The sequence below is a fragment of the Phlebotomus papatasi genome, chromosome 2 (genome assembly GCF_024763615.1).
Source record: "Phlebotomus papatasi isolate M1 chromosome 2, Ppap_2.1, whole genome shotgun sequence".
In the NCBI taxonomy this organism is placed as follows: domain Eukaryota; kingdom Metazoa; phylum Arthropoda; class Insecta; order Diptera; family Psychodidae; genus Phlebotomus; species Phlebotomus papatasi.
The window spans coordinates 73852144-73866829 of record NC_077223.1 but is presented as its reverse complement, the minus strand read 5'-3'; the positions used below and the strand labels follow the sequence as shown (position 1 = coordinate 73866829).

General features: G+C 31.9%; 1 protein-coding gene across 2 annotated transcripts in view; it reads left to right on the top strand.

The window, feature by feature from the left end:
• The window catches only part of LOC129804301 (uncharacterized), a 267476-nt gene that overhangs the window by 114542 nt on the left and 138248 nt on the right, over positions 1-14686 (top strand). The gene's annotated exons all lie outside the window — the stretch shown is intronic.

Genomic DNA, 14686 nt, shown 5'->3' with positions numbered 1-14686 from the left:
AAACGAACTATTTGGGTCACGGTCCCATGACATCCAAATTAGCAGCCCATACTTATCGATCCTCCGCCACTTGAGGAAGATGTTCGGGTTTGATCCCAAGGCGTTCCAAGGCAAGATTCTGAATTTGATTCAGCCACCTTGTCCTAGGTCTGCCTCAAGGTCGACGCCTTCTCACAATGGCTTGCATAGCTTTTCTGGGGAATCTTTTTCATTAATTTAAGTCAAGTTATTTAAATATCGTTAAATTAGATACTATACTTTTTTTATTATATTTTTTTTTATTTTTTGCAAGATTAAGGTAATAAAGTTATAGTGTTTAGACTCAGATAACAATTCTGTTGGTACAGTAAGATTATCCTTATACCACAAATACTTGTAACGAACCTACTAACCTAACCTGATCTAAATGACTTTAATTAATTTAACCCTTTGGGAATGTTTTAATTATTAGGTATATGCTCTTTTTTATTTCATATTATCAAAACTTTTTTTATAATTCTATTCTCAAGAAACTTATAAATTAAAAAACGAACATTTTTTAAAATGTGAAAAATGCCTAAGTAATTTTGGAGGCTTAATTAATAGCTGTAATGCCCTAGACATAGGTATACGGGCTTCAGACCTGAGGCTTTAGTCATATGGCTTAACTTCTCCAAATTCTTAACAATCAAGATAGGGTAAAGTACCCTTTATTCGACCGGTTCCTCTATTCGACCGGTAGATTTATTTATTCAATTTAATTATATTTGCTATAATATTTTGTGTATGATCTAACATTAATAGGTCAATTATTCTAATTCTAATATGAATGTAGTTTAATCATTATTTTAATTATAATTAAGTTAAGTTAAGCACATAGCCCCTTTTATGATTGAGATAATGAAAATAGAATATTTATGTGTTATTTGAAATTGAAATACTTGTCAAAAGTGTTTCCCTTAAAACCCGTCAACATAACACCAGTGAGATTTAGATCCCTATTACATATTTTATGTATATATAAAGGTCCGGTTCCCAAATTTTAAATACAAGCAAAATTATCCGTAAATCTGCATAATTTAATATGAGATCTAGAAGAAGATATTTTCAATATTAATTTGACTATAACTACATAAAAACATATTTTAAGAGTTTTTGGATATACCCTTGTCTCAAACATTCTAACTTTCGATTCATTCATAAATTTTGTAGAATTATTATGATGAATTTGACACTCTAAAATGTTAATTTCCAATTTTTCTCTCTGTCAATTTAGTTTAATATTAATGAATTTCTTTGAACAAACCGACAGTATATTATTATAGCGGGGTAACATTAAAATCATGCTACAAAACCAAAAACACATAAAAAATTTAATGGGTTCATTGATGATTTTAATAAAATCACACCAACTTATGCTTGAAGTAGCTCTCCATTGTTTTAATGTTAAGTAAGAGATCAAATATGTGAATAAAAAGAATTTTTTTGGCACTTGTAGTTTAATTTTAAAATTTGCAACATATAAGATTTATGGTCGTGTAAGAAGTGGCCATTAACGGACCTGTGGAAATGCATTGAAAAAGAAATTCTATTCTGTAATTGTGTGTGAAATAAAGTCATAAAATTTTGATCACACTCTATTTAATGGGAGAATCTGTGAAATGGAGCCTGGTTTTATGAAATCGTAAAATGTAAATTCGGTGGTTGTACTAAATTCTCTTCAAATGAAATTAGATATTTGGGAAACTATCAAATACTTACACATATTTAACGATACTTTCTTTTTTTACAATTATTTAATAATTCAATGTTTCACAGGGCAAATAAGGCAATTGTGTCACAAGCATTGAAGCAAAGTGTAGGATTTTTTTTTATTAAATCTTTTCTCTCATGCTGAGACTCTTTTCCCATTCAATTTCTTTATTGAATCGTATCAACAAATATTTTATAAATTCCTATTTTAAACAATTATGCACAAAATATTATGCATGATATGTGAATATGAAATTTAAGCAAATAAATCTTTCCAAATTACAAAAATATATACTCAAAATGATCCCATCGATTTAATTTTTTTCACATTACAAAATAAGTTACATCGCTAATCCCTTTTAATGTTTTAATACGAAATCAAATGTTTCATAACTCAACGCCTCTCTTAAACATAAAATATGCAGTGATTTTTCCAATTTGACAAATCAGTCCTTGTTGACAGTTTAAAAAGAAATTTGTTATTTATTGTAAGTAATTTCGTAAGTTCTGTAAATTTTATTGTTTGGCACTCTCAGTGAAGATCGAGGTAATTTGTTATAAAATATAATTGTATAACGTAGTCAATTGATGGCAGGTGTATGAGAAAGGAGAAATGTTTCAGTGCGGAAACATGAAAAGGCAATGATGCCAAATGATGCTTTCGCGAAATTTCCCACCAAATACAAAATCACCGTGCATGAATCTTTTTGCCCACACTTTAACTTTATCCAAAAGAACAATAATTCACTGTCTTCTAACTGCTTTTTGCATAAAAACATTGTTGCATTACACTTTGTCGTCGTGTAATGTGTGGTAAATTGATCATGGTGCTTTCTATAATAAGGATACATTGTGTAGAGAGAGTCATACATTATTCCTACTGAATTAATTTCAATAATTTTCAGATTTTATTTTTTTTCCAATTTTAAATGGCAAATAATGTGTTTAAAATATATTTTTTTTAATTTTATTTGTAATGTATCTTATTTTTCTTTAAAACTAATAGCGAAATCGTTTCTTCTAACGACTTTTCCTTTGTTGAATTTATTTTTCTTAAACTCCTTAACCGATTTAGATAAGTTTAAATTAATTGGAAAAGCCGTTGAATCCCTATTTTAAGGGGCTACTCGTCCTATTCGTAGATGCTTTTAACAGGTATTTATAAGACGTTGTTTCGGCTAAAACCTAATATGACAATTGCCGATTGCATTTTGCCTATTATTTTGATAATGGTTTGCTTAAAATATATTTTAATACTCAAGAAATAATGATTTTTTTCTTAAATTTTAATAAAATAAATATGTTACATTTTAGGGTAAGTGCTCATAATTTTGGACAGTTTCTTATTTTGTCCAGTTTGAGGATAACATTGGACACTAAAAATAAATTGATTAAAATGATGGATTTTTATTCCAATATTTGATGAAAAATGAATTCTATCTAAATATTTGTTCTTTTTGGAAGATTTAGACACTAAATACGTTAAATTTTGAATATGATTTGAGTTGAAATTGCTTTGTTGAAAATTCAGTGTGAGCAATTGCTTACGAGAAATATGACAGAACTTCGTGGCTTACTTCAGTCTTATTTAGTTTTGGTGAAGTACTAACAAAGATTGTTCGCTGTTTTTGAGTGATATTATTGAATATTCATTGAATATTGTGTTGATTCACGTTAATGGTGATTTGTACATTTGACCTGAAGTGAGATTTGCCTTGTGAATTAGATTTTTCGTGTGAAAAATGGGAAATTTTTTAAGACATTCACCAGTGAGGTGATGATTCTTATTTTGGACAGGTGTTTTTCTCACGAAATTTCGTGAAATTTTAGCTTTTGTGATGACTAGGTTGGACAAATGCCTGGAGAAACAAAGGAGCATCATCTCTACGAAAGAGATGTAGCGAGAAATGCCTTTAAAGGCTCCCGGAAAGAACAGGGAATGAGGGAATCCGCACGTACTTGGAGTACCGAAGTCAACTCACTTTAATGAATGATATGGAAAGTTTCCGGGCTTCTGTGACATTCTACGTTTCCCTTACATGAACAGGAAGAGGACTTGGTAAGATTGGTTCATCAAATGAAGAACAATGGGTATCCTATTGAGGCGGATTAGCTGTCCAAATTTACAGACAAGTTGTAAAAATTAATAACCAAGTTGTCCAAAATAAGAGTCAAATTCACCTCTACATATCAATTCATTTTTAAACGTATTAAAACTAATTTTAATAAAAATAAGACGATAAATAGCTTGCTAAGTTTCTAAACAACCCTTCTGAAAAGAGAGTAACAAGAAATGTCAATTAGTATAGAAAATATCGCACTTCAAGCTTGGAACTTCGATGCTTATAAGCAGACTGTCCAAAATTATAAGCACTTCCCCTATGCTCAGAAGAGGAATTCTGTAATTTTCGTGGCATTATCACGCCTGAGTTCGAAACCTGACAATGCCAATCGAGCTTTTTTTTTTTGTCATATCATATGAGTTCGAAAATGCAATTCATTGATTTTTTAATGAAATCCCTTTACTTTATGATTTTATGAAAATACAGTATGTCTTGGTTGATTTGTTTAACAAAATTCATTATCATTTGAATTGCCAGAAATCTGAAAAATGTGACTTCTGACAATGCCACGTGAGCTGAAATGAGAATGTCACGGCTAGAGAATCGCATTTTCGAAAAAGCTCTCCTAAGATTCGAACTCAATTTGTCATATGGCATTGCCAGAGCGTTACAGAATTCCCCCCTAGTAGGGGAATTCTGTAATTTTCGTGGCATTGTCACGCGTGAGTTCGAAAACTGACAATGCCATTCGAGCTTTTTGTTATATCATATGAGTTCGAAAATGCAATTCAATGAATTATTAATGAAATCCATTTACTTGATGATTTCAAGAAAATACAGTACGTCTTGGTTAATTTGTTCAATAAAATTAATTGTCATTTTAATTGCCAGAAATCTCAAATATGTGACTTCTGACAATGCCACGTGAGCTGAAATGGCAATGTCACGGCTAGAGAATCGTATTTTCGAAAAAGCTCTCCTAAGATTCGAACTCAATTTGTCATATGGCATTGCCAGAGCATTACAGAATTCCCCTCCAAGTCGTACGTTACAAGAGTTTGCACCAAATCTTCAATTTTTGAAACCCCTCAAAAATTCTCACTTCAGACAATAAATGAACGTTAATTAATTTAATAAATTTATATTTTGTAAAATGGGAACTAAAATGTTGAAAATGTTATGACAGTGTTTACAGTTTTCGAAAAATAAGTAATAAAATTCTATAGTTTCTTATCAGTTAGAGAATAAAAGGGGTCAAGAAACTCTTTGTGAGATATTTCTTATGAACACACCTTGTGTGCTATTTAATCCTCTCTCATTGAAGGATTAGAAAAGAAAAACAGTCCCTCATTCTATTCATATCCACAGAGAATATAAATTATGTCACATAGCTGTGCGCTGAAAGAAGTACTTTTACCTCTTCGTACCACAAAACTAACATTATAAATTGTTGACAATGGAAACTGAAATTCTAAAAAGATCTGGGGCAGGTAACTCAACAAACCGATCAAATTTCTGTTGTGTAATAATAATGTGAGGCCTAGAACATGAGTGAATTTGTTAGGTGACTATAACACGAAGCACTGAGTCACCATCAGGCACAACAATGCTGTGCAAGATATTTGGTTTTAGAATGAAGGAGACGTGTTAAAGATTCCTCCAGAGAGAGGAAATGCAATCATCTCTTTTCTTATACAAATTTAACCCCATTGACTTCCGTTTCCATTTGATCCCTTTTTTGTAATATTCGTTCTTTTCTTTGGGTCTGTCAATATGAATAGAATATGGCCTTTTAAGCAAGCAAAACCGATGTATATTCTACGAATTATGCCACTCAAGTGATAATAATTGTGATGGAGAAAAGTGGAATATGAGATTGCCCTCTTCGACCCTTGAAATACGCACTCATATCATAAATTTAATATTACTTGCACTATGAATATGTTCATAATTAAACGCATTTGTAGCACATTATAGACAGAATTAGCTGTCTCTTATTTGAAACAATCATCCACTCATAGATCTCGTTTATACACTAAGAATAATCTGGAAATATCTCGCAATAGGAAATAAAATAAGAAAATCTTATTCAAGTCAATGACAAATTTTAATACAATTCATACTATAAAACGGAAAGACATATTTTACCAATTATAAAAAATACTTTAATGAATATTAAAAAAAAAATAAATAAATAAAAATCAATTATAAGTGCTTTACTGATTTATTACTGACATTACTGAATTAAATCGATGCACCGAAATTGAATATTTCAGAGCGTTTTAAAAAATCCATATTTGATCAATTCGGTTAATACAAGGCCCTCCAGATCCAGAGTAGTTGAACTTTTATTTAGAAAAAATGAAAATTTCACTGTAGGGTGAATTGTGGAAAGGGAGACACTTAAGAAAAAAATTAATTTTAAATGCATTTTTAAGCCGAATAAATTTTTTTTTTCATTTTCTTTGCATCATGAGATTGCTTGTGAAATATTCTAACAGAATCTTAACAGTTTTTAATAGATATTTAAACCAATTAATTAGAATATTTAATTAAATTAGAAAACAACACATTTTGAAAAGATGGACAAAATTTTGGAAAATGGGACAAAAATTTTTGGAAAGTTGGACATATTGATATTAACGACAAAATATTATACGAAATATGTAGAAAATCAAATGTGGAGGGTTTTCAGTGTATACTTGCACATTGGATGGTTATGCTAATCTCTGCTTTATGTCCAGGTAAGAGTTAAGGAACGCTAATTACCAAGAACTTCCTGGACGTTCAACCAAAAAGAGGTTCTGTAAATTTCACATAGACGCCTCGCGCGGTCCAGCAGTTATAGCTTTAAAGCAGATGCAATTTTTTAGCACATTTCAATTACCCATCTGCCCAGGTCCTTTTCCACTTGCTTTGGAAGGTCTGTAGAGGCTCCTCTTTGTTTTTCTCCAGATGTTTTTGCGATTTTTATTACTACCTCTGTCAGAAAAAGTGGTCTTCGGAATCTAGAAATCTTAGCAGCTTTTTCCAGGAGATTTTCTCCTTATCAGCTGCTAACTGCTGTTGCAACTATTTCTCCGAATACTTAAGGACCTTTGTCTTCCTTGTTGACATGATTTCACTGCACAAAACCACCAAATTCATTAACAAAATCAACTTTGTTTTGAATAAATTTGTTTTGAAAGCAACACGAAATTAAATTACTTTTAAAATGTAATATTTCACAAATATTTTTATTCACCTTTTAAATGGATGTATCCTTCGATTTTCACTACGGACTTAATAATATTTCACAAATTATGCCGAAACATCAAACAAAACTCTTTGATATTTTCCTAGCAACTTCCATAAGAAACAGAGAAAATGACAACTACCGTGTGAAGGTTATGAATATCACGCATGCAATACATTTTTAAATTCTTCTTGCAAATCACCCTTTGATTGTTTAATAACGACTTTTGCATTTTTAACTTCTCAAATAATCACAAAATTAGGTTTAATAATCTTTTAATCGCAAATTGAAATATTTAATTGATTTATTATCAAGTTTTTAGGGAGGTGTCTCACATTCCACACTGCTTTGTCCAACTTTCCACACTGCCTCGCTTTAGACTTTTTACCCTACGGATTAAATGTTTGTCTGGTTGACTTCCATAAGGGATTCGAAACAAAGAAATCATTAGAACCGCATTCGAGAAAACCTAAAACGAAACATAGTTTTGTAGGAGAAGGAAGGGTATCAGCGTCAAGGGGATTGAAAAAAATGTTATTGGCAAACAAACACACTAAAATTTATTCTAGGATTAGGGTGAAAGGAACGTCTATTGACACTTTAAGAATTCGTGTCAGCACCTATTGACACCCTACTCTGTACTATTTGGGATACGAATTTTGAACATCTCTGTTTATAGTAAAAGGTATATTACAGAAAAAACGTTATATTACATATATTTTACTAGATACATTAAAAAATTTTCAACATTTTAACAAAAGTGTCAATAGGGGTTTCCTGTCGAACAGATGTTCATCCGACCCTACTTTTAGTTTTTAATAGTCCAAATTGATCGAAATTTCTTGCAAACTCTCATTTGTATTTGTATATTTCATTGGATGGATCAGCAATTGGGCTATTTTATATTGTATTTTTGTATTGTATTGTATTTATTCTTCATCTTGATTGTGACATTTCCAACCTTCCCTGCGGCCATCGCCGTCTTAGCGTTGGTGACCAACCTCAAGAGCCAAAACGATGGAAAAGCTCTATCACGGGTTGTATAAGCCAAGGTAACATTATGTGTTTATAGATCTTTCATTAAATAAGAACCATTGAATAAGAATGTCAGGAAATGTCCACTCAATCAAGAGACGATGCCAGTTTATATATCTTTGAGAATCTCTGCTTTTTGCAAACGATTCGCAACAATACGTAAATTGCAAATAAACTAAAATACAAAGGAAATGCATATAGCCCAGTTGCTGATCCAACCACTATTATTTGTAAAGGCTCGCGAAAAATTAATACAACAAATAAGTAAATAATTTAGCGTATAAACGTAGCCATAGAGTGTTCGGTGTTCGTATTATTGGATCATTATGGTATGGACTGGCGCCGATCTTGGACGCCTCAGTTGAAGTCATCTCAATTCATTGCATATCAATTTTTCAGAATACATAGAGATGTTCTGTTAGGAGTTCCGCAACTGCTGTTAATCATTTCATTTCCATCACATATGCTGTCCAGTGCATAAGAAAGATCATGTTTCGCGAGACGCTGTGAAATTCTTCGTAATTTTCGCCTCCACTCCAAAGGGAATATGTGTATCAAATTCCAAATCACACATTTCATATGCTAATTCATTAACATCAATCACTTTATATGCACACGATTTATGGATGATTTGCATATTTCCCTCGTGAAAAATAAATCAGATGTCTGCCCGTTATACCATACGGATTATAATTTCATTTGCAGATTATTGTGATTTTTGTTTTGAAAATTCTCTATTACCTTATTACACAATGAAGAAATTGTTTTGCATAAGCGAATAAGATTTAAAATAAAATAAAATGAAAATATGAGGAATAGAATGTAGAAACAACGAAAATTTTCCACCAAGGGATTTTGTGCTTTACATGATCTTGCAGAATTATCTAAGTAAGAGGCAATTTGTAATATACTCCTTATTCGGTCGATTTTGCAGCGTATTGCTAAGGCGTTTATATACTTCTGTAACTACATATTTTAATGCGAAATCTTTGTAAAGCTTGTAAAAAAAACCTATTATTTAAAAGATCTTTGAAAAGATTCAGTTTAATGATACACCCTCTTTTTTTTTGGTATTCTAAAATCACCCTGCAGCAGCCGGTATGGGGCCAAATTAAAAGTTATCCCGTGGGAGATATGAGTACAATAAAAACGCGTGTTGCTCGCAAGCAAATCTGTCTGGTTTTCATTTTCAATTTACAATTTATCGGTTTTATGGTTTCCTCCATATTTTTTTTTATTCAATTATATTCTTTAAGAACTTGCTGGTTTTTTTCATCATTCTTCCAGAGTGTGCTCAATTCTGATGGCTTGATACTCAAATGTCTTTCACTCTCTCTATCTCAAGAGGATAGCATTTTTATTGTTCATTTCCCACTTTAAATAAAACCGATGCACAATTGTGTGGTATAAGTGTGTAAAGGCATAGTGCATTCTCTTTATGCTGGCTGAGAGATGCTCGTGATCCATACAGTCGCACAGCATCCCGCATCTTGCTCCTAGCCACACACAGAGACTCCCAGATCTCGCGTTTAGAAGCAAAAGAGAATGATGGCCTATGTTCATAGAAATTGAGTGTGATGCCGCTCTCAAAAGCAGCCCAACAAATAAAACGCTTACAATTCAAAAATATTTGTATGAATAATACGATGCAAAGTAAAAGCTACAGTCAGCGACATTTTGAGTAGATCAATATTGGAAATTATGCGGTAGCGCAAAAGTAACTTCAGATAATTCCAAGATGACGACAAAATGTCATAACATAATACATATATAGACTTTTAGTGTCTTAATGTATTGAAAGGGCCTCATGTATTCAAGTACTATAGGGGAAACTGGGGCACCACCAAACACTAATTTTTATTTCTAAACTACTTGGACTATCTCAACCATTTCTTCAGTAAAAAAGCATCCCTATAGTGCCTATAAATTCCTATAGGTCTTGTCCTTGGATGTCGAATATCTGATTAAAAAATCGCAGTGTTTGGTGCTACCCTGTGTTTGGTGGTGCCCCAGTTTTCCCTATCAGTGTTTTTTTTTTCATTTAGTGTTTAACTGCCATACAAGTGATTTGAACAGATTTATAGATCACCTCTAAATTATTTCACAATATAACAATATAAATAGGAGTAACACAAATTAATTTCTGATTTATCAGTTCATAACCTCTTGGAAGTAGTTAAGAATTCTCAAGCGTTAATTTATTACCCTGACTCAAAAATGAATTGAAACCTTAAAAATGTTAAATTAGCGTCACAAACGTTACTCTAAATTAAAATAGAAACTCATTGAAAATAACGTTGTATAAAAATTTGTCTTTTAGTAATATAGGGTAATAAAAGATACCCAAAATTACTATTGCACAAGCAGAAAAATGTTCCAAAAATATATTAAACATCAAACAAGGCATTTCACATGCTTCTCTGCCGTATTAACACAAAATTGACATATGTACGTACTTTATTGACTTATTTTTGACTTTTTCTAACATTCTTTTCTGATTATTAAATTACATTTGTGTACTTCATCTTTTTCTTAATTCACATTTGCGAAAATGTTTGACATAAGACTACCACTGAATGAACCGTCTGATATATTTATAATTTCTGTACAGGAATATACCTTACACAGCTCTCTGTCGTTTTACAACACTAAAAGCTAAATCAGAAGTTAGGGAAGACAGGGACAGAAGTCACGTATAGTATTAGATAGTGGTATCTTACAGTTTGCCTACGAAGGAATATTGAGGAAATCACTCTTTATTCTAAATGTATAGTGTAAGTGTACCAAATTCCGGTCAGCTTGCAATTCCGGCCACATTTTTATTTCTCAAATTTCCATGAATTTTTAGTTTTTGCATATTAAAGAGATTATACTATGCAATAAAATAACAAAAAATGTATCTTCGATAAACGAAAAGATGTTAAAAAGACTTTGGATGGATTCCGGAAGGGCAAGGAACTATGAGAATAAAGGTGGCCAAAATGGACCGCCAAAGCTATGTCTACATTTTTATTCATTTCAAAAGGGTTTTAAAATGATTTTGGAGAAAATGAAGACGACAAACTGTCTACAAGGTTCCAAGTAACACTCCTTAAGAAAAAATAACAAAAAAATTAATTTATATGAAAAATATTACATTTTGAACTTGTGACTTTGGCGCTTGCATGCAACTATGCCGAAATTTGGAACACTTACCCTACTTCCCTTCCTATTCATTCAAATATTTATCAGCCTCATGCAAACATTTTTTGTACAAATTATACGCAATGAAAAATTTAATATGATGGTTAATTCTACCCCGGTCTCCCCTACTGTGTAAAGTGCTTATTTTACGTAATTTTTGGGTTTTCAAGGGAATTTTAGAGCGATTATAATACAAAATTATACTCCATTATTCAACGTTTTTTTATCCTACTCACTATAATACAGCCTATAGACTTAACGCTTATCCATATAGCTTTAACTTCCTATATTTTTTAATCAGGCATGTGTTTCAGTAATATTTTTACTTAATCCACACAAACGTGAGAAGCCAATAAAACCGTTTATTATTTTATATTGAGACCTTCGGAAAATGGACTATACCTTCAGCTTGACACCTGTGTAGTATAGAAGCCCAAATACACTCCAGGTGATCCTCAGAAATATTTATTATGACAAATTTAGCAGTTAAAACATTGAGGGCTTAGGATCATCGATTAGGAGTTTTATTCCTTTCCATAAATTTTCTTTTCCTATATTTTTTTTGCCAAATTTTATAGGCTACGAGGATCAGCCTGAATATATTTGGACCCCAACTCTCTGATGACCGTCAGAGGACTCATTTTTGGGTCTAAACCTGAGGATATTAGATAATAATTTTTCCCGTAAAATTTCTTGTTGAACATGAATGACTCAAAAATCCTTCCAGAAAATCTAAATCTATCCAAATCAGTTGCGAAATAGATTTTCTTGAGCATTTTAACCTTCGACCTTAATTAAAAGGAATGAAAAACATGAAGAACTGGGTGAAAATTTGAAGATAGTTTTATAGGAATTCTTTGGAAATTCCCAAGACGCAATAATTAAAGGCTTAGAAGTAATTTTTACCAAAAATTGTTTTTTTTTTCACTTGAAAGAAATTATTTTACAGCTGTAGGGAGAAATGTAAAAATGTTAATTTTTCGTCTAAAATTACTCTAAATTAGCGATGTTATTTCATCGATCTAATTTAAAGATAGACCAATGTATTAGGGTAAGTGTGCCAAATTTCGGCATGGTTGCATGCAAGCGCCAAAGTCTCATGTTTGAAATGTAATATATTTAATAGAAATTGATTTTGTTCATTCCTTCTACTTAAGGAGTGTTACTTAGAACCTTGTAGACTGTTTATCGTCTTTTTTTACTTTAAAATCATTCTTAATACATTTTGAAATGAATAAAAATGTAGACATGACTTTGGTGCCCTATTTCGGCCACCTTCATTCTCATAGTTCCTTGCCCTTCGAGAATTCTTCAAATGTCTTTTTCACGTCATCTCGTTTGTCGAAGCTACATTTTTTGTTATTCTTTTGCATTGTATAATCTCAAGAGTATGTAAAAACTAAAAATTCATGAAAATTCTAGGAACAAAAAAGGTGGCCGAAATTGCAAGCTGGCCGGAATTTGGCACACTTACCCTATACAAGCATAATTAATTTATTTTGAGTGATATATTACATATTTCGATTTCTCAACTTCCAAGGAATCATGTTTTGGTAAAATTTTAAAATTATGAAGATGCATCCCGGCATTATTCCGTTTTCTGTTTTTTTTTCCAGACTTGAGTCCATGTTTAAAGACACTCGCTGATCGAACTTATTAGATGACATTCTCCAGATATATTTTTATGTGTGATTCCTTCATAACCACATCTATTGTGATACTGCGTTTTTTTAATGTGCTCAGATCGGTCTGATCGGTCAGATCGGTATCGGGCCGCCCATTGTACGCAATATCTCTGGATTTTACTTTTGTTACCCTCTCGATCCCTATTTTTCTAAAAATCACATTTTCTTGTTTATTTTTAAGAACTTTTTTCAATAATTGCTCTTTTTGGTTTTGAAGTAAATCAGACAAAAATTTTGTTCAAGCAAACTAAAGGTCAGAGAAAATTTACAATTTTAATTTTTCAAAATCAAGATTATATCACCCTCTATAGAGTTTATTTGTTAATACAGAATTAGGAGTCGAAATGTGTATATAATTCGAAATCGAATAAATATTGCTCTCTGTTTTGAGTTCCTGCAATAACATCGAATACTTAAGGGAAAGCGCCCATGCTTTGCACGGTCCCAAGCTTTATAATGACTAAATTTTTCCTATGTTTTTTAATAAATATGATTTATATATTAAATATTTTAAAAACTAGGGGAAAGTGTCTTATTTTTAAAATATACTCCCTCCGTTCCGAAATAAGTCGTACGTTTGGGGAAAAATTAGGGATTAAGGAATGGTTTCAGTGAATGTTTTTGTTATTTGTAAATATCTTATGTATGAACTATCCTCCATGTTCAGGGATAATATGGGGATCTTAAGACGATGGTAAGTTGAGCAATCGATGTGTTGAAGTTGTTCATTTTTCGCGTTTTTTTCAAAGAGCTCCGGTAGATAGTTAATTACTACATAATGGACTGTGATTAACATTACAGGCTAGAATTTATTTAAAATTTTTAGTATGGAAAAGTAGAACTCAACAGTTATTACCGATATGGCATTTTTTATATCTTAAATTTTGCAGAATGGGCAATAAAAAGAACATCCTTTTTTAATGTGTTCGAATATCTGAATGCAAAATGGTGAGAAATAGGGACTTGGGACCTTCAGCGGACCCCCCATAAGTTGACCCTGAGATCATTTATATGTTTCTCTAAAACATATCCAGAATTGAAAAAAAAATCGCACGACGTGTTTTCGAGCAATCCCAAAAAACATGATTTTGGAGGGGAAGGGAAGGAGTGGGGGCAAAATAAAGGACATATTAATAGTCCCAGGGTCAACTTATGGGGGGGTCCCTCGAAGGTCCCAAGTCTGTATCTCTCACCATTCTGCACCTATTTTAGATTGAAAATAAAACGCAAAAAATAAGATATATTTAAGACATTCTTCCTCATCTTATCATCAAGACTGGACCCCAATTTTAGTTCTGAACATTAGTAATAGTTCCTTACAAGAGATAATTGTTGATACACAAAACATTTGCCAACAAACTTTCCCTTAATCCCAATTTTTCCCAAACGTATGACTTATTTCGGAACAAGAATTTTTCCCAAACGTACGATTTATTTCGGAACGGAGGGAGTATTACGGAGTCATATTTATTCAGAAAGATATGATAAATTTAGTCATTCTAAAGCTTGGGACCGTGCAAAGCATGGGCACTTTCCTCTATATAAATTTTGGAATGTTTTTTTCATTCACAAATGAAACATTCTCAAATGAATTTTGATTTTGAGGAATCTTCCTTTTCAATTGGAACTGAAATAGTTTGAGGAAGTGTATTTGGGCATCGAGTATATATGTACAATTCTTGTATCTGACAGTCTTGGGATGGTCTCACTCGCTCACCATGAGACTCTGTGTGTGTCAGTTGGTGTGGTTCCGT